The 27,398-nt window shown below is 45.0% G+C and overlaps 1 long non-coding RNA gene across 1 annotated transcript; it reads right to left on the reverse strand.

The window, feature by feature from the left end:
• Window positions 1–467: 467 nt before the first annotated feature.
• LOC116980245 lies at window positions 468–27,398 on the reverse strand. The gene is made up of 3 exons (XR_004413917.1): window positions 27,388–27,398; window positions 14,323–14,328; window positions 468–576 (listed from the first exon to the last, which is right to left on the reverse strand). It is a non-coding gene; the product is annotated as an uncharacterized LOC116980245 (long non-coding RNA).

A 27,398-nucleotide genomic window follows, 5' to 3' on the forward strand; every position in this document is an offset into this window, starting at 1 on the left:
TCAGTTTATGGGTGCCCCAAGGGATAATCTGTGTCTGTTCTGCTCTTTTCTTTGTCTCATCAATTTATCCCTCTGCTACCCACATTAATCCTTTCTGGTATGCCTTCTTTCTTATTCTAAACTCAATTTCTTGCTTCTCAAATATTCTAGCCTCCTTGCAAATTCATTTACCTTTCTTTTTTTTTTAAATCTTCCACTGACTCCTCCTGCTTTATTACTTCACACTTGTCGTTTCCTATTTCTGTTATCTCCTAACTGCGTCTCTCTCCTTTCTTTCTAAATTGCCTAAGTGTATCTAATTCCTTTCCTTTCCGCTTTTAAGTTATGAGGATACAAATAGTTAATCGTTACCTTACAGCTGTTCGTAACCTTCCCCCATGGCTTACAACTTATTAAAGGAACATACACCTACCCTTACAATGTGGTCTACAATAAACAAAATAATTATCACATATATGAACTTCCTCATTCAAAACCGGTTTTTACACACAAATCACATTCGTTCCATTCTTACTTCAAAGAAATTATGCAATTTTCTACACATATTAAAGTTTCAAAATTAACATTTGTTTAATTCTTATCTCCCTTTTAAGTTAAAGTAGGAAGGTCTAATCCCCTATCAGTCAGGTTCCTGAGTGCTGTGATTGGACATTGATTCAGATCGTGATTAGTCATACTCACCGTCACTCAAATTCTAACCACACCCCACTAAGATCACAACCAATCAAAATCCTAGTCACTCAACATCTGACCACACGCCACGCCCATTAATTTCAGACAAAGGAACACATTTTGTCTTTGATCTCTCAGCAGAAAGAATGCTGAAAGAACAAGCAGCAGTAAGAATGCAACAAGCTTATCTTCACAAACAGTTAAGAAACTCAGTCCTTTCACCTCCTCCGTCCTTGCAGCCACCATATTACCTTAATATATTCTTATTGAATAAGGTAACTTTACACTATTCTTATTGCTATTCTACTTTCTACATTGTACAATATTTTATCACTGTGTACACTTTCTGTTACGCACTTACCTTAATTCGTATTTTGCCCGTACAAACCCCTGACCTCTCAGGGCGGTATCCACAAAATACTTGCCTCGTCCGTGCAAACCCCTGACCTCTCAGGGCAGTACCCACGAGGTCTTCATACCTGCCTCGCCCGTGCAAACCCTTCAGTTCTCAGGGCGGTATCCATGAGGTCTTAATAAACTCTTAATAGTATCACATTACTTTCTTATCACAAATATTATTACTCACCACACACAGCGCAGCCTTCTCGGACAACCCTCCACTAATTTTGTCGTGGTTTTAAGACTCAAAGTTTGGATAAGATGACACAGACATGGAGAATTCTTCAAGAAGACAAAAAGCCTTTATTTGCACACAAATTTGGGCTTGGAACATTCAGAGGCAACACGGCCTGGTTGCTCTCCAATTGTTCTCCGATTCATAAAATCAAAAAGCTTTTTATTACAGTTTCAGCCTTATCTTCGGCTACTTGGCATGCATGCTTCTGTAACTTTAATCTCTCACTGTCCTTGCCCTTTAACTTTAATCTCTGAGCTTACCATGATGTTCTAGCTAAAGCAAAATAAAACTAAGCAGCAACTTGTTTTTGTGCCTTGATGTCTGATCACATAAAAATAATGTTTTAAACATATTGGTAAAAGTAAGAAGTAACTTGTTTCTTCTATATAACTTCTATATAATTTCTATAATAGAAAAGGCATGTAAGAAAGCCAATGTTACAGTGGTGATGGGGGATTTCAACATGCAGGTAGACTAGGAAAAACGGTTGGTACTGGCTGCTAAGAGACGGAATTTGTAGGATGCCAAGAAGATGACTTTTTAGACAAGTTCCTGGTCGGGCCTACCAGTGAAAAGGCAATTCTGGATTTGCTGTTGGGGTAATGAATTTGATTAGGGAGCTTAGGTTGAAGGACCCCATAGGAGGCTGTGATCATAATATGATAGAATTCAACCTGCAGTTTGAGAGAGCAAAGCTGAAATCAGATGTATCGATATTACTGTTGAGTAAAGATAACTACAGAGGAATGAGGGATGAGCTGTCTAAAGTTGATTGGAAAGGAACCCTAATAAGGATGACGTTCGAGCAACAATGGCAGGATTTTCTGGGAGTTATTTGGAATAAATCTTTTGGACACCCGCAGACTGTGACAAGGTTTGAATACTATAACTGGCTGCAAAGCAAAAACAGGCAGCATCACTGGTGATAGTGCAGCCCTATCTGATGAACAATACATTATTTGCCCACTTTGAGCAGAAGGCAAATGGGGACGATGACATCCGTCGCATCAGCCATGATCATATTGAATGGCCGAATGGCCTACTCCTGCACCTATTTTCTATGTTTCTATGTTTCTAGTGTGCCTCTTCCCAGGGGCACTATAGCATAAGTTAGATCGGCTTTCCTGAGTGTGAACCCATGGAACAAAACTGGCCCGGATGTATCTGTGCACTGTGGACGGCTTGATTGTAATTGTGTATAGTCTTTCCACTGACTGGATAGCATGCAACAAAAATACTTTTCATTGTACCACGGTACACGCGACTATAAACTAAAGTAAACTAAACTAAGACACGGGAACGTTTTATCCCAAAGAGGAAGAAACATTCTAAGGGGAGAATGAGTTACCGTGGCTGACAAAGGAAGTCAAAGGCAACAAAAAACAAAAATGATGTACATAATATGGGGAAGATTAGTGGGAAACTTAAAAAAACCCAACAGAAGGCAACTAAAAAAAGCAATGGGGAGAAAAGGTGAAATAGACAATAGACAATAGGTGCAGGAGTAGGCCATTCGGCCCTTCGAGCCAGTACCACCATTCAATGTGATCATATTGGTGAAATATGATGGTAAGCTAGTCAATAATATAAAAGAGGATACTAAACCATGTTTCAGATATATAAAGGCTGAAAGAGAAGCAAGAGTAGACATGGACCTTTGGAAAATTACCTTGGAGAAGAAGTAATGTGGAACAAAGAAATAGCAGATGAACTGAATGCTTTTGTTTGTGTTAATCTTCATAAAGGAAAGCATCAACAACATGCCAGAAATTCAAGATGGTCAGGGGGAAGATGTAAGTACAATCATTGTTACAAACGAGAAGGCGCTGTTTAAGAAGGAAGTGATGAAGAAGGAAGGAAATTAAAGACCAGTTTAGCCTCATTGCAGTTGTTGGTAAGATTTTAAAGTCCGTTATGAAGGAAGAGGTTTCACACTACTTTGTAGCACATGATAAAATAGGACAAAATCAGCATGGTTTTGTTATGGGGAATCTTGCCTGACAATTCCTGATGGAATTATTTGAGGAAGTAACAAGCAGGATTTCAGAAGGCCTTCGATAATGTGCCACATATGAGGCTGCTAAAAAAGATGCAAATCCATGGCATTCGAGGAAAGATACTAGCATGAATAAAACAATTGGACGTGGCAAAGAATGGGAATAGAAGAGGCCTTTTATCAGTTGACTGCCTAGAGGTGTTCTGCACGGGCAATGTTGGGTCTGTTACCTTTCATGTTATATGTTTATGATCTGGATGATCATAGCAGTGGCTGCCTCGCCAACAGTCTGTCTGTCCCCTCTTTGTTTTTATTTTTTAAATTATGTTTTAAAACTTTGATTTGGTGTTTCTTAGTTTGTTTTGTGTGCGGGATGGGGGGGGGGGGGGGAGTTGGGGCAAACTTTTTTTATCACTTACCTCGACGGAGATACGATTTTTCTCCGTATCGCAACTCCGTCGTCCCTACGGCCTAACAACGTGGAATGGTGCGGCCTTTCCTGAAGACCAGCCTGGCGCTTCAAGCCGCGGGCGCTGCGATCGGGAGCGCATCGAGAGCTGCAATCCTTTGCCGAGGAACGCCTGTGAAAGAGCTCCAACCGCGGAGCCTGTGGACTTTAACACCGTGAAGCCCACGGTCTTCATAGTATGAAGAAACCGACTTGGGAGCTCCATGCCGCGGAGTGTTCCAATCCATCCCGACGCCGGAGTTTCAATCATCCCGACGCGAGGGCTTCGGACATCAGACCGTCGGCAGCAGCGACTGCAGTGGGTTCAACAGCCCCAACCATGGGTGAACAAAAAAAGGAAGATGATTTAACTTTATTACCTTCCATCACAGTGAGGAATGTGGATTCCACTGTGGTGGATGTTTACGTTAAATTTTATTTTATTTTATTTTACGTGCTGTGTGTCTTGTTGCTTTTTTACTTAGTATGGCTGTATGGTAACTCATATATCACTGAACCTTTATCACTGAACCTTAATTGGTACGTGATAATAAATTTGAACTTGAACTAATAGCTTAGTGGCCATGTTTGTGGATGATTCAAAATAAGTGGAGGGGCAGGTAGTGCAGAAGAAGCAGGGAGTCTGCAAAAGGAATTGGACAGTTTGGGATAGTTTGGCAAAGAATTGGTAAATGGAATATAGTGTAGCAAAGTGCACTGTCATGCATTTTGGTAGAAGTAGTAAAGGCATAGATTATTTACTAAATGGAAAGATGATGCAGAAATTGGAGGTGTAAGTGTGTTGCTGGTGCAGGATTCCCAAAATGGTAATTTGGTTGAGACATTAATTAAGGATTCAAATGCTATGTTAGCATTCACTTCAAGAGGACTAGAATATAATAGCAAGGATGTAATGCCGAGGTTTTATAAGGCGCTGTCTGACCAAATTTGGAATATTATGAACAGTTTTGGGCCCATATCTGAGGAAAGATGTGCTTGCTTTGGAGAACCTCCAGAGGAGGTTTATGAGAATGATCCCAGGGATAATCGGATTATCATGTGCAGAATGTTTGACAGCTCTGGGCGTAAACTCACTGGAGTTTAGAAGGATGAGGGGATATTGCATTGAAACCAAGCAAGCAGGAGAGTCTGGGACCAGAAGGCACAGAATAAAAGGACGTAACTTTAGAATGGAGTTGAGGGGGAATTTCTTTAACCAGAGGGTGGTAAATCTGTGGAATTAATTGCCACAGACGGCTGTGAAGGCCATGTCACTGGGTATTTTTAAAGTGAAGAGTGATAGTTTCATGATTAGTAAGAGGAGAAGGTAGGAGAATGGGGTTGAGAGGGAAAAATAGATCAGCCATTTGATGTGCCAAATGACCCAATAGTGCTTCAATCCAATCTCTTATGATCTAATGATTTAAACACTTTAGTAATGTCAGAAAATGGCTAATTCACCACAATAGGACTTATTGCTCTCACAAAGAGGAAAACAAATGGATTAACTATCTGTTTACTATTTAATTAACAAATGGACAGTTAATCCATCTTACTTTCCATTTTCATGACTTTCACCACAGGCTAGTTGGAAATGATTGTAGCACAGCATTGAAAGCGGTTTATTAAATCCATGAATGACAGACAAACTGCTCTGGCAATGATAAACTGTCCATCTTCATTCTTTTGACTTCACCACATTTGACCTGTTTGACTGTAACCCCCTTCAGCAATGTATCCATCTTAAAGCTGGTTGCTTTCCTATCCCTATCGCAACTTAAACATCTTTTGTAATGGCTTAGGCTCAGGTTTATTCTTATTACGTGTACTGAAGCTAAGTGAAAAGCTTTGTTTTGCATGTTCTTCAAACAGATCAGATAATACTATATATGAATACAATCCAGTCAAACTCAAGTACCATAGATAGAGCACAGGGAAGATACAGAGTGTAGAATATAGTTCTCAGATTCCAATCTTAATTCAGTATCTTGAGACTCCTCCAAAAACAATTATTTGGTTCCATATAGTGTGTTGCCTCACATCCAAATTCAATTGACACTTTCACATTGTTCTCAGCTGTTATACAGAGTACATTTTTGAAAATAAACTTACTGTCATTGGGTGCTTGATGCAACAGGCCTCATTCAGTTGGACTTGTAATACAAGGGCCAGCAATGGCATTGGTCAATGCAGACTGAGATTTGGGGAACATATTTTAAAATTAAGAAGTGTTTTAATCGAAAGAGAAGGTTACTTCATCTGGCAAATTTGTGACAATGAGATTTTATTTTAAATTGTTCCTTGGAAAGGAAGAAATAAATAAAAGGATAGAGGTCCTTAGGTCTAATTTAGTTTATTGTTATTATTATCACGTATATCGAGGTACAGTGAAAAGCTGTTTTGTTGCGTGTTTTCCAGTCAGCAAAAAGACTGGTCTATTATAAATTATTGCATTGATGTTAAATTAAATTAAATTGACTTTCCAGGGGCAAATAAAACAAATTGTTCTTATCAACACAATATTATGTGGATACATTGACATTGAACACACCCAACTTACCTCTGCCGAAGGGTCTTGACTAAAAATATCACCTATCCATTTTCTCCAGAGATGATGCCTGAGCTGCTGTGTTCCTCCAGCACTTTGTGTCCCTTTGTGCATTATCCTGCATCTGCAGTTCTTTGTTCATAGTCTCCTCACCTAACCACCTTGATTCCCAAACTCCCATCAATACCATGGCTGCTTTGCCAGGACCTGGACATGAGAACAGGTTCTATAGAGTACTCTTAGGCCCCTTCAGTCATGGCTGACCAGGGGTGTCGCCAGTGTTGGAGGGCGGCAGTGCGTGACTTTGTTTAATGTGGGGAGACTGGTGCACAGACAGCCACCACACGGTCCTTGACAGATCTGGGTCAGGATCCAGTGGCATGGATACCAAGATGACCGTAGACCCTTTTCTGTTGCAGCCATCATCCTCCACCTGTTCCACCGTTGTGTTCTTGGTTGGAGACCTCAAAGTCTCCACAGCATGGAAATAGGTCCAGTCCAATTTGTTCATGCCAACCAAGATGTTTTCTTATATTAGTGTTCAAAAGGGAACTGCAGATGCTGGAATATCGAAGGTACACAAAATTGCTGGAGGAACTCAGCGGGTGCAGCAGCATCTATGGAGCGAAGGAAATAGGCGACGTTTCGGGCCGAAACCCTTCTTCAGACGAAGGGTTTCGGCCCGAAACGTCGCCTATTTCCTTCGCTCCATAGATGCTGCTGCACCCGCTGAGTTCCTCCAGCAATTTTGTGTACCTTTGTTTTCTTATATTAGTCCCTTTTGCCTGTGTTTGACCCATATCTCTCTAAACCATTCCAATCCATGTACAGAGCCAAATGTCTTTTAAATGTTAGAGTCCAGTTTACTGCCCAATTTATGTACTATAATTGGGCAGTAAATATAAAACATATGATTCACCTGCTGGACAATTCTGCCCAGCAGATGAACTGGATTGTAATGGAGAGAGAGGACTGCTCTCCGTGTAATACAGGAGCGACTCTCCTCTCACCAATGAATCTGAATAACAAAAATTATAATAAAAATCCAATGATACATAGCACAATTAGAACTTGGAAACAAATAAAACAGAATCTAAAATTAAGAAATCTATCTCTTTTAATGCCAATAGTCAATAACCCGTCGTTTAAACCTTCAATTATAGATAAATCATTTACACAATAAGAAAGAATGGGAATCTAAACGCTCGGAGACTTGTATGAATTAGGAAAATTATTATCATTTCAACAATTACAACTGAAATATAATTTGAAAAATAATCAATATTTTAAATATCTTCAAATCCGTGACTATCTGAAAAAATACACAAAAGACTATCATAACATGTACCATGATACTATGGATGAAGCCATGAAGACAAAGGCTGAATCAGCAAATCTAATATCATACTTATACAACATTATTTTAAATATAGAAATACCCTACAACTGATGGTATTAGAAGAGACTGGGAACAAGAACTAGCTATAAAAATTTCAAAAGAGAGCTGGGATAAACACTTACTATATGTGCATAAATGCTCGATCAACGTACGACATACTCTAATTCAATATAAAACATTACATAGACTATATTATTCAAAAACTAAAATAAATAAACTTTTCCCCAATGTCTCACCCATTTGTGATAAATGTCAGTCACAAGAAGCTACCATAGCGCACTCTTTTGTTTTTTGTATAAAAATCCAAAGATTTTGGAATGAAATATTTGAAATCTTCACAAAATCATTTAAAATAAAACTTGTACCAAAAGCAGAATGGGTCATTTTTGGAATATCAGAAGGTAACCCCGAATTAAACGTGTTTCAAAAGAACTTACTTAATTATGGGCTAATAATGGGAAAAAAGCTTATACTCAAATTTTGGAAAAATGCTCCAATACCAGCAATAAAAATGTGGATTTCAAACATGTTCGAAACACTACACTTGGAAGAGATGAGACTCCTCCTAGCAGGCAAAGCAGACCACTTCCAAACGACGTGGTCTGCATTTATGGAACTATTACAAGCATATGGTAAATGGTAGGGAATTGATGAATGCAGGTGAACAGAGGGATCTGGGAATAACTGTGCACAGTTCCCTGAAAGTGGAATCTCATGTAGATAGGGTGGTAAAGAAAGCTTTTGGTGTGCTGGCCTTTATAAATCAGAGCATTGAGTATAGAAGTTGGGATGTAATGTTAAAATTGTACAAGGCATTGGTGAGGCCAATTCTGGAGTATGGTGTACAATTTTGGTCGCCTAATTATAGGAAGGATGTCAACAAAATAGAGAGAGTACAGAGGAGATTTACTAGAATGTTGCCTGGGTTTCAGCAACTAAGTTACAGAGAAAGGTTGAACAAGTTAGGGCTTTATTCTTTGGAGCGCAGAAGGTTAAGGGGGGACTTGATAGAGGTCTTTAAAATGATGAGAGGGATAGACAGAGTTGACGTGGATAAGCTTTTCCCACTGAGAGTAGGGAAGATTCAAACAAGGGGACATGACTTGAGAATTAAGGGACAGAAGTTTAGGGGTAACATGAGGGGGAACGTCTTTACTCAGAGAGTGGTGGCTGTGTGGAATGAGCTTCCAGTGAAGGTGGTGGAGGCAGGTTCGTTTTTATCATTTAAAAATAAATTGGATAGTTATATAGACGGGAAAGGAATGGAGGGTTATGGTCTGAACGCAGGTGTATGGGACTAGGGGAGAATACGTGTTCGGCACGGACTAGAAGGGTCGAGATGGCCTGTTTCCGTGCTGTAATTGTTATATGGTTATAAGGTGCAATAGTAATTTAAAATATAAATGGTACCAGGATCTGGTAACGGGGGGTATAAAATAAAAAAAAATTTTTAAACACGGTTGGTATATCCTTTTTTGCGAGTTTTGTGTTACAATAGAGCGATTGTTTTTCCTTTTTTTTCTTTTCTTTCTAGGGTCTTATTTCCTTTCTTTACTTCCTTCTCTAACTTCCTCCCCAAGGGGCTTTCTTTTCCCAACACTTTCCTGCACCTTCACGATTCTTGCTCACTTTTCTTACTTCTTTTATTTCTATCTTTTTTAAAGCTCGAAATAAATAAATAAATAAATAGATAAATAAATAAATAAATAAATAGATAAATAGATAAATAGATGAATGTTAGAGTCATAGAGTGATACAATGTGGAAACAGGCCCTTCGGCCCAACTTTCCCACACTGCCAACATGTCCCAGCAAAACTAGTTTGCTGGTTGGTGGGCTGGCAGTTCACTCATGGCTATTCCTTGAAATTCCATTTCAAGCAGAGTGCAGGCCACCAAATTTAATTTCATAGCATTTCAAGCAGAGTGCAAGCACCAAATTCAATTTCATAACATTTCAAGCACAGTGCAGGCCACCAAATTCAATTTCATAGCATTTCAAGCAGATTGCAGGCCACCAAATTCAATTGCATAGCATTTCAAACAGAGTGCAGGCCACCAAATTCAATTTCATAGCATTTCAAGCAGAGTGCAGGCCACCAAATTTCCAAACAACTCATTGCATTGTCATTAAGGGCTAGCAAATCATTTATTGCAAGTACATTGCCGACTCACAGCTCAGTTGATTCACAGCTTAGAATCACAGTTGTGGACTTTCCCTCATGATCTTCCAGAGTGGCTGACTCGCATCCAGGCATCCGGGCTTTTATAGTCCTGCCACTCCCTTCTGAAGGGGTGTTACCTTCATCGTGGTGATTGACAGGCAAGTGGACCAATCAGCTGATTTTTTAAACACTCATAACATTTTTATTTTTCATCGATCGGAAAAATCCTTGTGGCTGCCTCAGCATAGGAGGACTTTGAGTAAGATGGTCAATAATCATAGCGATATATGGTAGCATTTTTTCTAAAATCAATATACAGCACAGACAGGAAGTGGTCAAGATTAGATCTTTAGTTTTATATATATACTAGACCTAGTTGGACCCGTTGGGTCCCAGCATCACAGGAGGGCTGGTCATCCAACGCAATATTCCACCTCTCCACCAATTCTAATATTGGTGGCCAGTTGGGGGGGGGGGGGGCTTTCTGGAGCGCTAGTATGGGTGTTGTGGGCTGAAGGGACTGGTTTCCAGAGGGCTAGTATGCAAAGTGTGCGCCAAATGGATTCTTGTGCTGGCGTCTCAGTCAATCAAGCCTGTTGTGCTGGCAACTCACTCACTCATGGCTGGTGGGCTGGTAGTTGACTCACGGCTAATCCTTGAAATTCTATTTCAAGCAGGGTATAAGGCCACCAAATTCAAGTGCAGTTTCTTACCACTTCTAGCAGGGTGCAAGGCCACCAAATTCAAGTGCAGTCTCATACCATTTGAAGTAGGGTGCAAAGCCACTAAAGACACCGAGTCGTGACCTCTCCCTCCTCCATCTTGCAGAGACTGAGCCACACCCACATTTCCAGGTTTTATAACCCCTCCCCCCCCCCCCACCGGAAAAGGTGTGGCTTTCATGGAGTGATTGACAGGAGAGAGATTCTCACCATTTAAAAAAAAACTAATAACACTTTTATTTTTCATTGATGGGAAGAATTCTCTGCACCTGCTCAGCGGAGTAAGATGGCCAAAAATCACAGCCGTAAGTGGTAGCGTTTTATCTAAAATCAATATACAGTGCAAACAGGAAGTAAGTGCATTTGCAGTAGCGCCTTTTAACTTCAAGCCAAAGCTCCCAAGCCTCCATTTGCAGTAAGTAGTGACTTTCAACTTCAAGTCAAAGCTCCCAAGCCACCATTTGCAGTAAGTAGTCCCTTTCAACTTCATGCCACCATTTGCAGTAAGTGGTGTCTTTCAACTTCAAGCCAAAGCAACGAAGCCACCATTTGCAGTTATAGTGCCTTTCAACTTCAAGCCAAAGCAACCAAGCCACCATTTGCAGGAAGTAGTGCCTTTCAACTTCAAAGCTCCCAAGCCACCATTTGCAGTAAGTGGTGTCTTTCAACTTCAAGCCAAAGCAACCAAGCCACCATTTGCAGTAAGAGTGCCTTTCAACTTCAAGCCAAAGCAACCAAGCCACCATTTGCAGGAAGTAGTGCTTTTCAACTTCAAGTCAAAGCTCACAAGCCACCATTTGCAGTAAGTAGTGCCTTTCAACTTCAAGCCAAAGCAACCAACCCACCATTTGCTGTAATAGTGCCTTTCAACTTCAAGCCAAAGCAACCAAGCCACCATTTCCAGTAATAGTGCCTTTCAACTTCAAACCAAAGCTCCCAAGCCACCATTTGCAGTAAGTAGTGCTTTCACCTTCAAGCCAAAGCACCCAAGCCACCATTCGCAGTAAGTAGTGCATTTCAACTTCATGCCACCATTTGCAGTAAGTGGTGTCTTTCAACTTCAAGCCACACCCAAGCCGCACCCAAGCCACCATTTGCAGTAAGTAGTGCCTTTCAACTTCAAGCCAAAGGAACCAAGCCACCATTTGCAGTAAGTAGTGCCTTTCAACTTCAAGCCACACCCAAGCCATCATTTGTAGGAAGTAGTGCCTTTCAACTTCAAGCCACAATTTGCAGTAAGTAGTGCCTTTCAACTTCGTCAAAGCTCCCAAGCCACCATTTGCAGTAATAGTGCCTTTCAACTTCAAGCCAAAGCAAACAATCCACCATTTGCAGTAACTAGTGCCTTTCAACTTCAAGCCAAAGCAATCAATCCACCATTTGCAGTAAGTAGTGCCTTTCAACTTCAAGCCAAAGCTCCCACGCCACCATTTGCAGTAAGTCGTGCCTTTCAACTTCAAGCCAAAGCAACCAAGCCACCATTTGCAGTAAGTAGTGCCTTTCAACTTCAAGCCAAAGCTCCTAAGCCACCATTTGCAGTAAGTAGTGCCTTTCAACTTCATGCCACCATTTGCAGTAAGTAGTGCCTTTCAATTTCAAGACACACCCAAGCCAAGCCAACCAGGGGAGGGTGAGGGGGGCGCTTTCTGGAGCCCTAGTATTAACCATTTTAGAACCAATAGACATTTTTTTTGCAAGCTTTAGAACTAATAGACATTTTTTGCAAGCTTTAGAAGCAATAGAGACACTTTTTGCAAGCTTTAGAACCAATAGAGCCACTTTTTGCAAGCTTTAGAACCAATCGACATTTTTTTGCAAGATTTAGAACCAATAGATTTTTTTTGCAAGCTTTAGAACCAATAGACTTTTTTTGCAAGCTTTAGAACCAATAGACATTTTTTGCAAGCTTTAGAACCAATAGAGACACTTTTTGCAAGCTTTAGAAACAATAGACATGTTTTGCTAGCTTTAGAACCAATAGACATTTTTTTGCAAGCTTTAGAACCAATAGACATTTTTTTTGCAAGCTTTAGAACCAATAGACATTTTTTGCAAGCGTTACAACCAATAGACACTTTTTGCAAGCTTTAAAACCAATAGACATTTTTTTTGCAAGCTTTAGAACCAATAGACACTTTTTTGCAAGCTTTAGAACCAATAGACATTTTTTTTGCCAGCTTTAGAACCAATAGACATTTTTTGCTAGCTTTAGAACCAATAGACACTTTTTTGCAAGTTTAGAACCAATAGACACATTTTGCAAGCATTTTAGAACCACCAAGGGCACTTACATTTGAGTAGACATGTGTTCAGTGTTATTCACAGCTCAGAGAAACGTGACCCTCTGCCTTCCTCCAGCTTGCAGACACTGATTGAGGCACACCACTTCCTGGTTTTATAGTCCCTCCCCCCTGCTGCCAGCGGGGGAGCAGAGAGAAGGGGGAATTTTGTAAAAACATTAATATCTCTGTCATTTTTAATCGACGGGGAAAATTCTGCTGCGAATTCTGCTGCGATCTGTGCTGCGATTTCCGAGAGAACGCCGCCACCTACGGCCGTCATTTTTGGCCACCTTGCTCAGAGCCCCCCTCCGCCGCATGTGTGCCGAGAATTTTCCCCGTCGATTAAAAATGAAATTAAATATATATATATATATATATATATATATATATATATATATATATATATGGTGTGCATTAGCCAAGTATCCTTCAGATTTATGTTATATTTTCAAATAATTGACATTTTAAACTTAAATTTACTTAAAACAGTGCCCCCACTTGCCGGCCGCGTCTGCGCAGTTGGGGGTGGCCCGCCAGCCATGTCACAATTGAAAATGATGCCAGTGATGAGGCAGTGACGCAAAATGACACCGTCTCCCCGCACGTGTGCAGTGGGCCTGGTATCCGCGCGTGCACATTTGGAGCCTTTGCTGATTTTCAGATCGCCATTTTTTTTTTGTGCGTATTTGCCTGGCCTCACAACAGGGACTCAATGGCTTCACGGGTAAGTTTTGTTCTATTTTACAAATGGCTCCACAGGCACTCTATTCACTTTATTAAATTTAACGTAATTTCTGCCATCAATCGCACAACTTTGAACGCGGCAATTGCTCCTGCACATTGCGGGCCCGTCAGCTGCACATGCGCAGTTTGGTGGAACATTGCGTTGTGGGAACGGGACCCAACGGGTCCATGCTAGGTCTAGTCCAACATACTAGGGACTATTTACAATTCACATAAACCAATCAACCTACTAACCTTTACATCTTTGGAGTGTGGGAGGAAACCAGCGAAAACGTACAAACTCCAAACAGACTGCAACCAAAGTCAGGATTAAACCCTGGGCTTTGGTGCTGTAAGGCAGCAACTCTACAGTCTAATGCAGGCACGGAACTCGCTATCAAAATATGGAGGGGACCTGGGCACACTCACACACACATGCGCCAGGCTTTGGAGGCTCAATCCAGCGCTAAATGCAGCTCAACTCTGCCTGTCTCGCCACGTTAACCTACAGCCCTGCCTGGACTGACGGGATACCAGCGCTGCTTCTCCGCGTTGGCCATATTTCCCGCAAACCCAGCCAGGTTAACCTGGCGGGACAGGCAGAGTTGAGCTGGGTTTAGCGCTGCTTCTCTGCGCTGGCTGTGGGCGGGAGCACTCGGGAGTGGACGGGACAGCGCCAGAAAACCGTCCGGGATCGATCCTGGCTGCGGATGAGGCACAAGTCTGTGCCACAACTCCCTCCTCCAATCACCGCACTCTATCCTTAGTCCCACCCCACCCCACCCCCCCCCGTCCCTCCTCCAATCATCGTGCTGAATCATCATATCCCACCCCCATTGCCTGCTGACCGACATCTCTCTCGTCCAATCGGCGCACTTGATCAGCAGTCCCACCTCCACTGTCTCGCGGAAAGCAGAGATTTTAAAATCCGGATGACAAAAACTTGGGGGGGATGTCCCCTGCCTCTCAAAACATGGGGGGGACGTGTCCCCTCTGGCCCCCCCGGGTTTTCCGCCCCTGGTGTAACGCTACTGTGCTGCCCCATTTCTGCAACCATTTTGGAAAAGTGTCCAAAGCTGAAGTTAATAGTGGGTGTTTATATTTCAAACAAATGACACATCCTGCATTACAGTATTTGGGCAGCCGCATTTCAGCTAGAACTGAGGATTATATTAGGCTGAGTTAAAATCTTGTTAATGTGTTCTATTTTTGTCCCCTGGTTCACAATTATTCAACCAGCAGATATTATTCTACACCAAGAATGGTTTCACATCCTCTGGCTAAACCGCACAAACCGGAACAGAAATAGTATTTTAAATGCTTTGCACATTTCCCCAACGTTCGACACCATGTTGATGATTATGTATCGGCGCCATTGGTGAATGACCCCCCCCCCCCCCTCCTGTCTCATCACAAGTTTCTATTGTCTGGTTTAAAAGTTCTGCAAATCTTGTAACTAATAGGTTCACAGAATGTGCTCAAAGTTGTAACATTTTCCTCTATGAATGGGAATTAGAGGAATGAATACATTGAATACCATCACGCTTCTCAACGCGATGGGTATTGAAGACGGACACAAAAAGCTGGAGTAACTCAGCGGATCAGACAGCATCTCTGGAGAAAAGGAATAGGTGACATTTCGGTTTGAGATCCTTCTTCTGATATTGATAGGTATTAATATTGAGTTGTCATGTGCACTGGGATACAGTGAAAAGCTTTGTTTTGTGTTGCCTCCAAGAAAATCATACCACATATAAGTACTTTAGGTAGTGCAAAAGAGAAAAGAACCAAGGATTGCATAATTTAGTGGAAGACACAAAATGCTGGAGTAACTCAGCGGGACAGGTGGCATCTTTGGAGAAAAGGAAAGTGTGGCGTTTCGGGTTGAGACCTGAAACGTCATCCATTCCTTCTCTCCAGAGATGCTGCCTGTCCCGCTGAGTTACTCCAGTATTTTGCATCTAACTTGGGTTTAAACCAGCATCTGAAGTTCCTTCCTTCACATACTGCATAATATAGTGATACAGCTGCAGAGAAGTGCATATGAGAAAAGTGCAGGGGCTGCAACAAGGTAGATTGGGAGATCAGGGTATTCATTGTTAGGCACAAGAGGTCTTTTTAAGAATCTGATAATAGCAGGGAAGAAGTTTTTCTTGAATATGGTGGTATGCGCTTTCCAGTTTTTAAGAGAGTTTATCTTCAATCCAACAGGAGGGGGAGGAAAATGACAGTATGTGCATGGTCCTTGATTATATTGGCTGCTTTCCAAAGCAGTGTGAAGTGTAAATGGAGTCAACGTGGGGGATGCTGTTTTGTGTGAGGAACTAGGCTGCATCGACAACTCTTTACATTTTCTTACGGTCTTTGCAGAACAGATCCTATTAATACTACAATTAATTAGGGGCAGCACAGTGGCAGAGCTGGTAGAACTGCTGCCTCACAGCACCAGAGACCAGGGTTCGTTCCTGACCTTTGGTGCTGTCTGTGTTGAGTATGCACATTCTCCCTGTGACCATGTGCACTTACTCTGGATGCTCCAGTTTCCTCCCACATCCCAAAGACACATGGGTTTGTCGGTTAATTGGTCTCGGTAAATTGTCCATTAGTATGTAGGTTGCAAAAGTGGGCTAGTGTGGATGGGTGACAGATGGTCAGCATGGAGTTGGTGGGCCGAAGGGCCTGTTCCCATGCTGTATCTCTGAACAAAACTAAACAGATGCCATACCAAGCTGTGATGCATCTCGTTAGAATGCGTGCTATTGTGCATCTAGAAAATGGTAAGAATTATTGAAGACAACATGGTTTTGTGTGTAGGACATCGTGTCTCATGATTTTGATTGTCATCTACAATGATATGATTGAAAAAGTACGACATGTTCAGTAAATTTGCAAATTACTCTACAAAGGGAGATATTGTAGACAGTGAAGATGGTTATCAAGAATTTATAGTGAGATCTTGATCATTTGAGCAAGTGAGCTGAAGAATGGTTCATGGAATTTAATTCTGATAAAGAGGGAGGTATTGAATTTTGAGATGTCGAATCAGAGTAGGGCCTTGACAATGAATGGTAGGATCCTGAACAGAGTCAAAACATAAATGAAGAGGGCGGCACGGTGATGCAGTGGTAGAGTTGCTGCCTTACAGCACTGGAGACCAGGGTTCGATCCTGGCTACGAGCCCTTGTCTGTACGGAGTTTTACTTTCTCCCCGTGACTGCGTCGGTTTTCTCAGAGAACTTCAGTTTCCACCCACACTCCAAAGATGCACAGGTTTGTAGGTTAATTGGCTTGTATACATGTAAAAAAATGTCCCTAGAATAGGATAGTGTTAATGTGCTGGGACCGGTGGTCAGTGCAGACTCGATGGGCCGAAGGGCCTGTTTCTGCGCTGTATCTCTATACTAAACTAAACTTTAAAAAAAGGGGTTTTATCGTCATGTGTCCCAAAGTGAAGCAATGAACTCCTTACATGCAGCAGCATTACAAATGTGTAAACATACTGCTCTATAAATCGCCTAAATAAACAACAAGATTATATATCTATACTAGATCAAGTGCAAACCCGTTGTGTTTTCTCCCCCAACGCAAGATTCCACCACTCACCCGTTCCCCCAACGCAAGCCATTCCTCAAACGCAATATTGGACCACTCACACATAGCCCCCAACTGCACGGGCGCGGCACATTTCTCCTCAGTGGCTAAAAATGTTTCAGACTCAACCTTGAAAATATTCTTCTACCAAGCTTTTGCAACTTTCTGGAGAGGAAAATCTGAAAGGTTCACAACCTTCTCAGAGAAAATATTTATTTCAATCCCATATTAAATGAACAAGTACCTATCTTGAGATTATGAGCTTTCCTGCTACTCACTCCAGCCAGGGGAAATACTTATAAATGCTGTTGTCTAGCCCGAGAATCTTAAACATTTTAATTACATTGCCTCTATAGTTCTACTCTAGTTTCTCAAATAACAGCCTAATTATACTAGAAATCAATCTAGTAAACCTCTATTCACTCCCAAACAAACGTATGCCTGTAGGACACAAGTGCTGGAACAACTCAGCAGGTAAGGTAGCATCCATGGGGAACATTAGATAGGTGACGTTTCGGGTCGGGAAGTTGAAGAAAAGTCCCAACCTGAAACATCACCTATCCATGTTCTCCACAGATGCTGCTTGACACACTGAATTCCTCCAGCACTGTGTGTCTTTATGTGTAAACCAGCATCTGCAGTTATTTGTTTCTACAGACATGCCTATAGGCAAGGAGACTAATATATTATGCAGTAACACAGATGTGATTCAGTATAAATCAATTATACTCAAAAGCACACTGGATAGGCACCAAGTGGTCACAGGAGTGGAAGGCAACCTCATCTCCATTACACAGCTACATCTCTTCACCAGATAAAAGCTGTCCAGGGTCTGACCTCTCCAGAGGAGCATGGGTGAAGCTCAACAGACCTCGTACTGGAGTTGGGCGTTTCAATGCCAGCATTGGAGTTGGGAACTCTGCCAGAGCCCAGCCTGTGAATGCAGAGAAGAACAACAGACAGCCAACCATGTCATCTCTGGGTGCCCGCTCTACCACCCACCAAATGGAGCTTAGTGCCCGGCAGACATTGAAGCAGAGCCAACAACCTGGCTGCTCAACATCCGGCTTGAGATCTAACTATTCCTTTGGTTTATGTTTCATTCACAAGAAGAAGAATATAATTGTATAAAAGACTTCTCCTGAAGTCCAAACTCATGAAATAAAGTTGACATTTGCCTTCTGAACTGCTTCTTGTCCATGCATGACAACTTTCTAGGATTAATGCTCAAAGTTCATGTTCTAAGAGCAGAATTAGACCATTCAGCCTATCAAGTCTACGCTGCTATTCAATCATGGCACCCAAATCCCCCTTAATATCAACATTTATTATCCTAATCTCCCACTAATCTTAAAACAGCACCACCTTTTCCATTCCCTATTTTTAACGAGCTGTCTCGTAGGTCAAGAATCAAGAGTAATTAGTTGTCGTTTCTTTTGAAGAAAACGTCACATATTCCTTTTTCTCCAGAAATGCAGCCTGACCCACTGAGTTACTCCAGCATTTTGTGTCAATCTTACTTGTATCTAAATTGTTTTTCTGTTGGAGATTGATGTTTGATTGCATGAATGTAATTTTCATCTTGTCTCTTTTATAATGATCTGTTTTGGTGAGTCGAGACAGTCGGGTATAACAAAGTTCTTTATTTTTAAAGGAAAATAAAGTGATTACCCGAGTGGATATAGACAGCCAAATTAACAATGCTCACTCAAACCGCGTGGAGCTTGAAAGAATGGTTTTACAGAAAACCCGCGAAAAACTTCCCCGCTCCCGTGATCGCACTAGCCAATAGTGAGGGTTCAGGCAGAGTTGAGCTGGGTTTAGGGCTGTTTCTCTGCGCTGGCTGTGGGCCTGGGGGTACAGCTCGCATCTGACTCCCGACCTCTCTGGCCACCCGTGGGGGGGGGATGTCACCCAGGACAGCGCCGAAGACCCGGCCGGGATCGACCCTGCCTGCGGATGAGGTGCAGGTCTGTGCCACGTCTCCCTCCTCCAATCGCCGCGCTCTATCCTCAGTAGAACCCCCCCCCCATCCCACTCCTCCCTCCTCCAATCATCGCGCACTCGATCATCAGTCCCACCCCCACTGTCTCGCGGAAAGCGGAGATTTTAAAAGACGGATTACAAAAACATGGGGGGATGTCCCCCACCTCTCAAAACTTGGGGGCGACGTGTCCCCTCTGGCCCCCCCGGGTTTTCCGCCCCTGGTGGGGACCGATGCGAATCCATGTGGATAAACTTGAATAGGCATTTCTCGAGGTCTGATGGCACGTGCACTGGGGCAGTCCCATGCCGTGAGGTAGGAACAGGAGCCAGGCCACCCACTCTCTCCCGGAGGCTTGCAAAACCACCGGGGCAGACTCCAGCTGCCCTCGGGCCGCAGGAAACAAATCCCTGGGCACCCGCAAAGTTGACCCATACACCAACTCAGTGGACGATGTATCTAAGTCTAAGAGAGTCTAAGAGAGCAAATCTAAGAGAGTACAGGGTCTTGGTGAGACCACACCTGGAGTATTGCGTACAGTTTTGGTCTCCAAATCTGAGGAAGGACATTATTCCCATAGAGGGAGTGCAGAGAAGGTTCACCAGACTGATTCCTGGGATGTCAGGACTGTCTTATGAAGAAAGACTGGATAGACTTGGTTTATACTCTCTAGAATTTAGGAGATTGAGAGGGGATCTTATAGAAACTTACAAAATTCTTAAGGGGTTGGACAGGCTAGATGCAGGAAGATTGCTCCCGATGTTGGGGAAGTCCAGGACAAGGGGTCACAGCTTAAGGATAAGGGGGAAATCCTTTAAAACCGAGATGAGAAGAACTTTTTTCACACAGAGAGTGGTGAATCTCTGGAACTCCCTGCCACAGAGGGTAGTCGAGGCCAGTTCATTGGCTATATTTAAGAGGGAGTTAGATGTGGCCCTTGTGGCTAAGGGGATCAGAGGGTATGGAGAGAAGGCAGGTACGGGATACTGAGTTGGATGATCAGCCATGATCATATTGAATGGCGGTGCAGGCTCGAAGGGCCGAATGGCCTACTCCTGCACCTAATTTCTATGTTTCTATGTTTCTAAGTCCACTTTTGGGACGTGCAGACGCCTAACAGCACCCAATGCAACTGGTCGACCCAGTTCGGACCTGTGAGTTGTGCCTTCAGTGCCGATTTTAGGTGGCGGTGGAATCATTCCACTAGCCCGTTGGCCTGGGGGTGATAGGCGGTGGTGTGGTGCAGCTGCGCCCCGTATAATTTCGCCAGCGAAGCCCACAATGAGGATGTAAACTGAGCCCCCCCGGTCGGTGGAAATGTCTGCCGGAACCCCGAACCTCGCAATCCAATGGGCCCGGGAACAAGACGCGGCGGAGGTGTCCGACAGCGGAATAGTCTCAGGCCACCTCGTGAACCGATCCACAACCGTGAGGAGATGCGTGGCACCACGGGACGTCGGTAACAGACCCACAAAATCCACATGGATGTGTTGGAAATGGCCCTAGGGAACCGCAAAGTCTTGCACTGGGGCCCGTACATGACGCTGAACCTTGGATGTCTGGCAGGGGATGCAGGCTCCAGCCCAACCCGCGACCTGCTTGCTGAGGTTGTGCCAGACAAATTTGTCTGCCACCAGCGCAGAAGTCGCCCGAATTGAAGGTTGGGCCAGGCCATGGATAGCGTCGAAAATCTGGCGGCGCCAACCCGTGGGAACAATGCAGCATGGGCGCCCGGCGGAAACATCGCACAGTACCAACGCTCCTGTGGGACTGAACGGAACGTCGGCCAACCGCAACCCTGACGCGGCCATCCATCCCGTCGTCTGAGCGCTGTGCTGCAGCAAACTCCATGTAATCCGCACCATGGTCAATGGCCGCCACAGCCGGCAGGGCGGGGCGGGGCGGGACAGGGCGTTGGCGACCGTGTTGAACTTTCTGGCCATGTGCTGTACGTACGTTGTGAACTCTGACACGAATGCCAGGTGTCGTTGATGTCGGGCCAGGTGACATTAAGGGCTTGTGGTCAGTAAAGGCCGTGAATGGCCTGCCCTCCAGGAAGTATCTAAAGTGACGGATAGCCAAGTACAGAGCGAGGAGCTCCCGGTCGAACGCGCTGTAGTTGCGCTCGTGGGGCCTCAGCTGACGGCTGAGCGGCCGTCAATGAGCTGCTCCAACACCCCACCCACGGCCGTATCGGAGGCATCTACCATGAGAGCAGTCGAGGCTGTGGCCCGCGGGTGCACTAGCAAGGTGGCTTTAGCCAGCGTCTCTTTCATGCTGTCGAATGTGGCCTCGGTGAACCACACGAGGTCCCATGGCTTACCAGCGAGGCGCTGAAAGAGGGGCTGCATGACCCTGGCAGCTGCCGGCACGAAACGATGGGAGAAGTTAACCATGCCGACAAACTCCTGCAGCCCTTTGACGGTGAGCGGCCGGGATAACTGCCGGATGGCCTCTACCTTAGTGGGTAATGGGGTAGCGTCCTGTGAGGTAACGTGATGCCCCAGGAATGAAATTGTGCGGAGGCCGAACTGGCATTTGGCGGGATTGACTATGAGTCCATGGTCTTGGAGCCACTGGAACAGCGCCTGCAAGTGTGTGAGGTGTTCCTGTTGGGAGCGGCTCGCAACCAGGATGTCATCTAAGTAGATGAATATAAAGTTCAATACCCTACCCACCATGTCCATCAGTCTCTGGAACGCGTGCACAGCGTTTTTTAAGCCGAAAGGCATACGGAGCCACTCAAACAGCCCAAACGGGGTGATGGTGGCCGTCTTTAGGACATTGTCTGACTGAACAGGGATTTGATGACAACCGCGGACCTGGTCCATCTTTGGAAAAAAAGGTAGCGCCTTCCAGATGAGCTGTGAAATCCTGGATGTGTGGGACAGGGTAGCGGTCCGCGGTTCTAACGGCGTTCAGGCGCCTATAATCCCCGCATGGTCTCCACCCCCCAGATGTTTTAGGGACCATGTGTAATGGGGATGCCCATGGGCTATCCGAGCGCCGTTCAATCCCCATGTCCTCCATCATCTTGCTTGGCGATGTGTAGTTTGTCAGGCGGGAGCCGGCGCACCCGAGTGTGTAATGGCGGTCCCGTGATGGAGATATGAAGCACTACCCCGTGCTTGAGGGTCGCGGTGCGGTAACGGGGGGAGAGTAGCTCTGGGAACTCCGCGAGCAGGGAGGCATACAAGCCCTTGATCTGAGTCACCATATTCAGCTGCGGGCTGGGGGGTTCCACGGGTTGCGGGGTCGTGGGGCTAGGGCCCACCGGTGGAATGAGGCGCCCGCCCCGTACGTCCACCAGGATTGAAAAAATCCGAAGGAAATCGGCGCCCAGCAACGGCTGGGCCACGTCCGCAACGGTCCAATCGTACGGGCGGGAGTCAAAGTTGAGCGATAGGGTCCACGTGCCATGGGTGCAGATAGTACTACAGCTGATGGCAGTCAGGACAGGGCCTCGCTTGCCAGTACGGGCGCCCAACCCAGTCGAGGGGAGGATGCTGACGATGCCCCTGAGTTGACCAGGAAACAAAGTCCTGAATGGCGGTCTCGCATGTAGAGGCAGTTGTTTTGGCCGATCGCGACAGCCCATACTGACGATCGGCCGTTTCCCGCAAACGTGCAGGGGGGGCGTCATCGGCGGGCACCACTGGCGCTTAACCCGGTCCCCGGCGGGCGACTGCGGCGCAGAGGGTCGGGCATCTCTGCGCGGTTCCTGGCGTATGGGCTCGGACACCCGGTTGATGGATCCGCCGTCCTGCTGTTTCGTGAGCCACAATTCGTCGGCCCGCTCAGCGAGCAGCATAGGGTCTGTGAATTCCGACCCGGCGAGCAGCAGGCGGATGTCACGGGGCATTTGCTCTAGAAACGCCTGCTCGAACAGCAGGCAGAGTCGATGGCCGTCCATCAACGCGAGCATCTCGCTCATCAAGGCGGACGGTTTCCGATTGCCTAGGCCATCCACGTGGAGCAGGCAGGCCGCGCGATCTCGACGGCTGAGCACGACGGTACGGAGCAGTAGGGCCCTGAGGCCCTCATACTTGCTGATGGCCAGTGGGTCTTGTAGGCAGGGCAGCAACCGCATGGCCGTCTCTTGGCTGAGCGCCTCGACCACGTAGAAATATTGGGTGGCGTCGGCAACGAGATTTCGCAGGTGGAACTGGGCCTCGATGTGGGCGAACCACACTTGAGGCTCCTCTGCCCAGAAAACGGGCAGTTCCAGGCCCAGGGTGTTTTGGTGCGGGAAATGGACGTCGGGGATGGTGACGGTTTGCATGTTGAGAGTCCGAGTACCGATCGGACTAATGGGGTCACCAGTTTGGTGAGTCAAGACAGTCGGGTATAACAAATTTCTTTATTTTTAAACAAAAATAAAGTTAGCAATGTTCAAGGACTCGGCAACGGACCTGAACAAATATGCCGCAGTCATTACAGACTTCTTTAAGAAATGTGTGGAGGACTGCAACCCCACCAAAACCTTCCAAGTGTTTCCCAACCAGAAACCTTGGATGAACTTTGAGATCCGCACTCTTCTGAAGACCAGACACCGGGCATTCATGTCTGATGATACAGTGGTCTACAAGAAGTCCAGATATGACCTTGGTAAGGCCATCAAAAAGGCCAAAATAGACCTGATCGAAGCTGGAGGATGAGACAGATGTTCGGCAGCTGTGGCGGGGCCTGAATGCAATCACCTCCTACAAGGCGAAATCAGGAGGCAGCTCGAATGTCGGCGAAACATCACTCCCTGATGAGTTCAATGCGTTTTACGCACGCTTTGATAGGGAGAACACCGATGTGCCTTCCCGAGCCCCCATTCACTGTGATGGTATTTCAGTCTCAATCACAGAGGCCGACGTCAGGAAATCCTTCAGAGGGGTGAACCCTCGAAAAGCACCTGGGCCTGATGGTATACCTGGTCGTGTTCTAAAAACCTGAGCGGACCAACTGGCTGGAGTTTTTACGGACATTTTCAACCTCTCACTTCTGAGGTCTGAGGTTCCCACCTGCTTCAAAAGGGCATCAATTATACCAGTGCCCAAGAAGAGTAAGGTGACGTGCCTCAATGACTATCGACCAGTGGCACTAACGCTGGTGGTGATGAAGTGCTTTGAGAGGTTGATCATAGCGCAAATCAATTCCTACCTCGACAAAAACCTGGACCCACTGCAGTTCACTTACCGCCACAACAAATCAACGGTAGATGCGATCTCGCTGGCCCTCCACTCCGCTCTTGACCACATGGACAACAAAAACTCATATGTCAGGCTGTTATTCATTGATTACAGCTCGGCATTTAATACTATCATCCCCTCCAATCTGGTTACTAAACTCGCAGAACTGGGTCTCTGCGCATCCCTCTGCAATTGAATCCTCGACTTCCTCATTCACAGACCACAGTCTGTTCGAATAGGTGGAAATGTCATACTCGATAACAATCAGCACGGGAGCACCTCACGGCTGCGTGCTCAGCCCCCTGCTCTCATGACTGCGTATCCGGTCATAGTGCGAACTCCATCATCAAGTTCGCTTACGGCACCAATGTTGTTGGACGTATCACTGATGGGGATGAGTCAGAGAAGAGAGATCAAGCAACTGTCCATATGATGCCAGCACAATAACCTGGCCCTCAACACCAGCGAAACCAAGGAACTGATTGTGGACTTTGGAAGGAGTAGGATGGGGACCCACAGTCCCGTTTATATCAACGGGTCGATGGTTGAAATGGTCAAGAGCTTCAAATTTCTGGGCGTGCACATCTCTGAAGATCTTTCCTGGTCCGAGAACACTGATGCAATTATCAAGAAAGCTCATCAGTGCCTCTACTTCCTGAGAAGATTACGGAGAGTCGGTTTGTCAAGGAGGACTCTCTCTAACTTCTACAGGTGCACAGTAGAGAGCATGCTGACCGGTTGCATCGTGGCTTGGTTCGGCAATTTGAGTGCCCTGGAGAGGAAAAGACTACAAAAAGTAGTACACACTGCCCAGTCCATCATCGGCTCTGACCTCCCTTCCATCGAGGGGATTTATCGCAGTCGCTGCCTTAAAAAGGCTGGCAGTATCATCAAAGACCCACACCATCCTGGCCACACACTCATCCCCCTGCTACTTTCAGGTAGAAGGTACAGGAGCCTGAAGACTGCAACGACCAGGTTCAGGAATAGGTACTTTCCCACAGCCATCAGGCTATTAAACCTGGTTCGAACAAAACTCTGAACATTAATAACCCATTATCTGTTATTTGCACTTTATCAGTTTATTTATTCATGTGTGTATATATTTATACAATGGTATATGGAAACACTGATCTGTTTTGTAGTCAATGCCTACTATGTTCTATTGTGCTGAAGCAAAGCAAGAATTTTATTGTCCTATCAGGGACACTTGACAATAAACTCACTTGAACTTGAAGTGATTACCCGAGTCGATATAGACAGCCAAAATAAACGATGCTCACTCAAACCGCGTGGAGCTCGAAAGAATGGTTTTACAGAAAGCCCGCGAAAAAGCTCCCTCGCTCACGTGACCGCGCTAGTCAATAGCGAGGGTTCGACATTAACAGGGCCACCACTAGGTGCCGCTACACTGTCATCAATCTGTCTTTCACGTTGCTGAGCTCCAACCTGACCCATTCAACTGCAGATAGATTGGTTGAGGCTGTTTGATCCTCTGGTGCTGCAGGACAAGTGCTGGTTGTAGTTTTGAAATTACTTCTTCTAACTGGCCATATTGAAGTCCTGGGTTATGATAGAAAAGCAGCAGGGTATGCTGACTGGTAGTTGTTGATCATGATGTGCAGCCCCTCCATTGCTAGCCTACCATCTGCCTGGGGTGGAATATGGACTGCAATCATGATGATGGAGGTGAATTATCTTGGAAGTTAGAAGGGATGGCGCCAGGTATTCCAGAAAAGGTGCGAGAGAGCCGTGTGTGATCCTGATTACAGGTGCTGTCTCTATGGAGTTTGCACGTTTTTCCCCGAGACCGTGTAGGTTTTCCCTGGGTACACCGGTTTCCTCCCACGCTCCAAAGACCTACAGACTTGTAAGTTAATTGGCTTTGGTAAAGATTGTAAATTGTCCCCCGTGTGTAGGATATTGCTAGTGTACGGGGATTGCTGGTTGGAGTGGACTCGGTGGGCCAAAGGGCCTGTTTCCACATTGTATCTCTAAACTAAACTAAACTAAACGACCACTACATCTGAGTATGATGAAGAAATTATGATAAGCAGACACCGCCTCTCGCTTTCCTCAATGCTTCCGTTCAGTCCATGAGATGAATGGAGAAACCTTCGGACTTGAGGGCCAAGTCTGGGGAGCTGGGGATGAGCCATGTGTCTGTGAAACAAAAGCACACAACATTCCCCCATTTCCCTTTCATAAAGCAGCCTTGCCCTTGTAATCAACCTTATTCTCTAGTGACTGTACATTAGCCATTTGGATGGTAAGTAGGGGGGAAGTGGAGTGTCTCAGTTCTCTATGTTTCCATCTTACTTGCAGACAGCTCCATCGACCACATTTCCGTGCACATTGAAAGTCCCCTCAATATTTCTTGGTACTGTTTCAATGGGTTTTTTTATTGTCGCATTTACCAGTGAAATACATTTTTTACTTACATATCAAAAACACCATCCCCGTACATAAGCACAATCCCCCTGTCATAGAAACATAGAAAATAGGTGCAGGAGTAGGCCATTTGGCCCTTCTAGCCTGCACCGCCATTCAATATGATCATGGCTGATCATCCAACTCAGTATCCTGTACCTGCCTTCTCTCCATACCCCCTGATCCCTTTAGCCACAAGGGCCACATCTAACTCCCTCTTAAATATAGCCAGTGAACTGGCCTCAACTACCTTCTGTGGCAGAGAATTCCAGAGATTCACCACTCTCTGTGTGAAAAATGTTTTCCTCATCTCGGTCCTAAAAGATTTCCCCCTTATCCTTAAACTGTGACCCCTTGTTCTCGACTTCCCCAACATCGGGAACAATCTTCCTGCATCTAGCCTGACCAACCCCTTAAGAATTTTGTACGTTTCTATAAGAAACTGAATGTACTGAATGTACAGAACAGCCCACCTACTCCCTATGCACGAGACCATTTGTTGAGATATTTCCACTTGTGGAAGTCTCAAACAAGAGGATATAGTTACAAGATTTGGTGCATTCATTTAGACTAAGTTCCAGGCTTGTGAAGCTGAGTAACCTATTTCTCCACTCATTTACCTG

The sequence above is a fragment of the Amblyraja radiata genome, chromosome 1 (genome assembly GCF_010909765.2).
Source record: "Amblyraja radiata isolate CabotCenter1 chromosome 1, sAmbRad1.1.pri, whole genome shotgun sequence".
NCBI lineage: Eukaryota > Metazoa > Chordata > Chondrichthyes > Rajiformes > Rajidae > Amblyraja > Amblyraja radiata.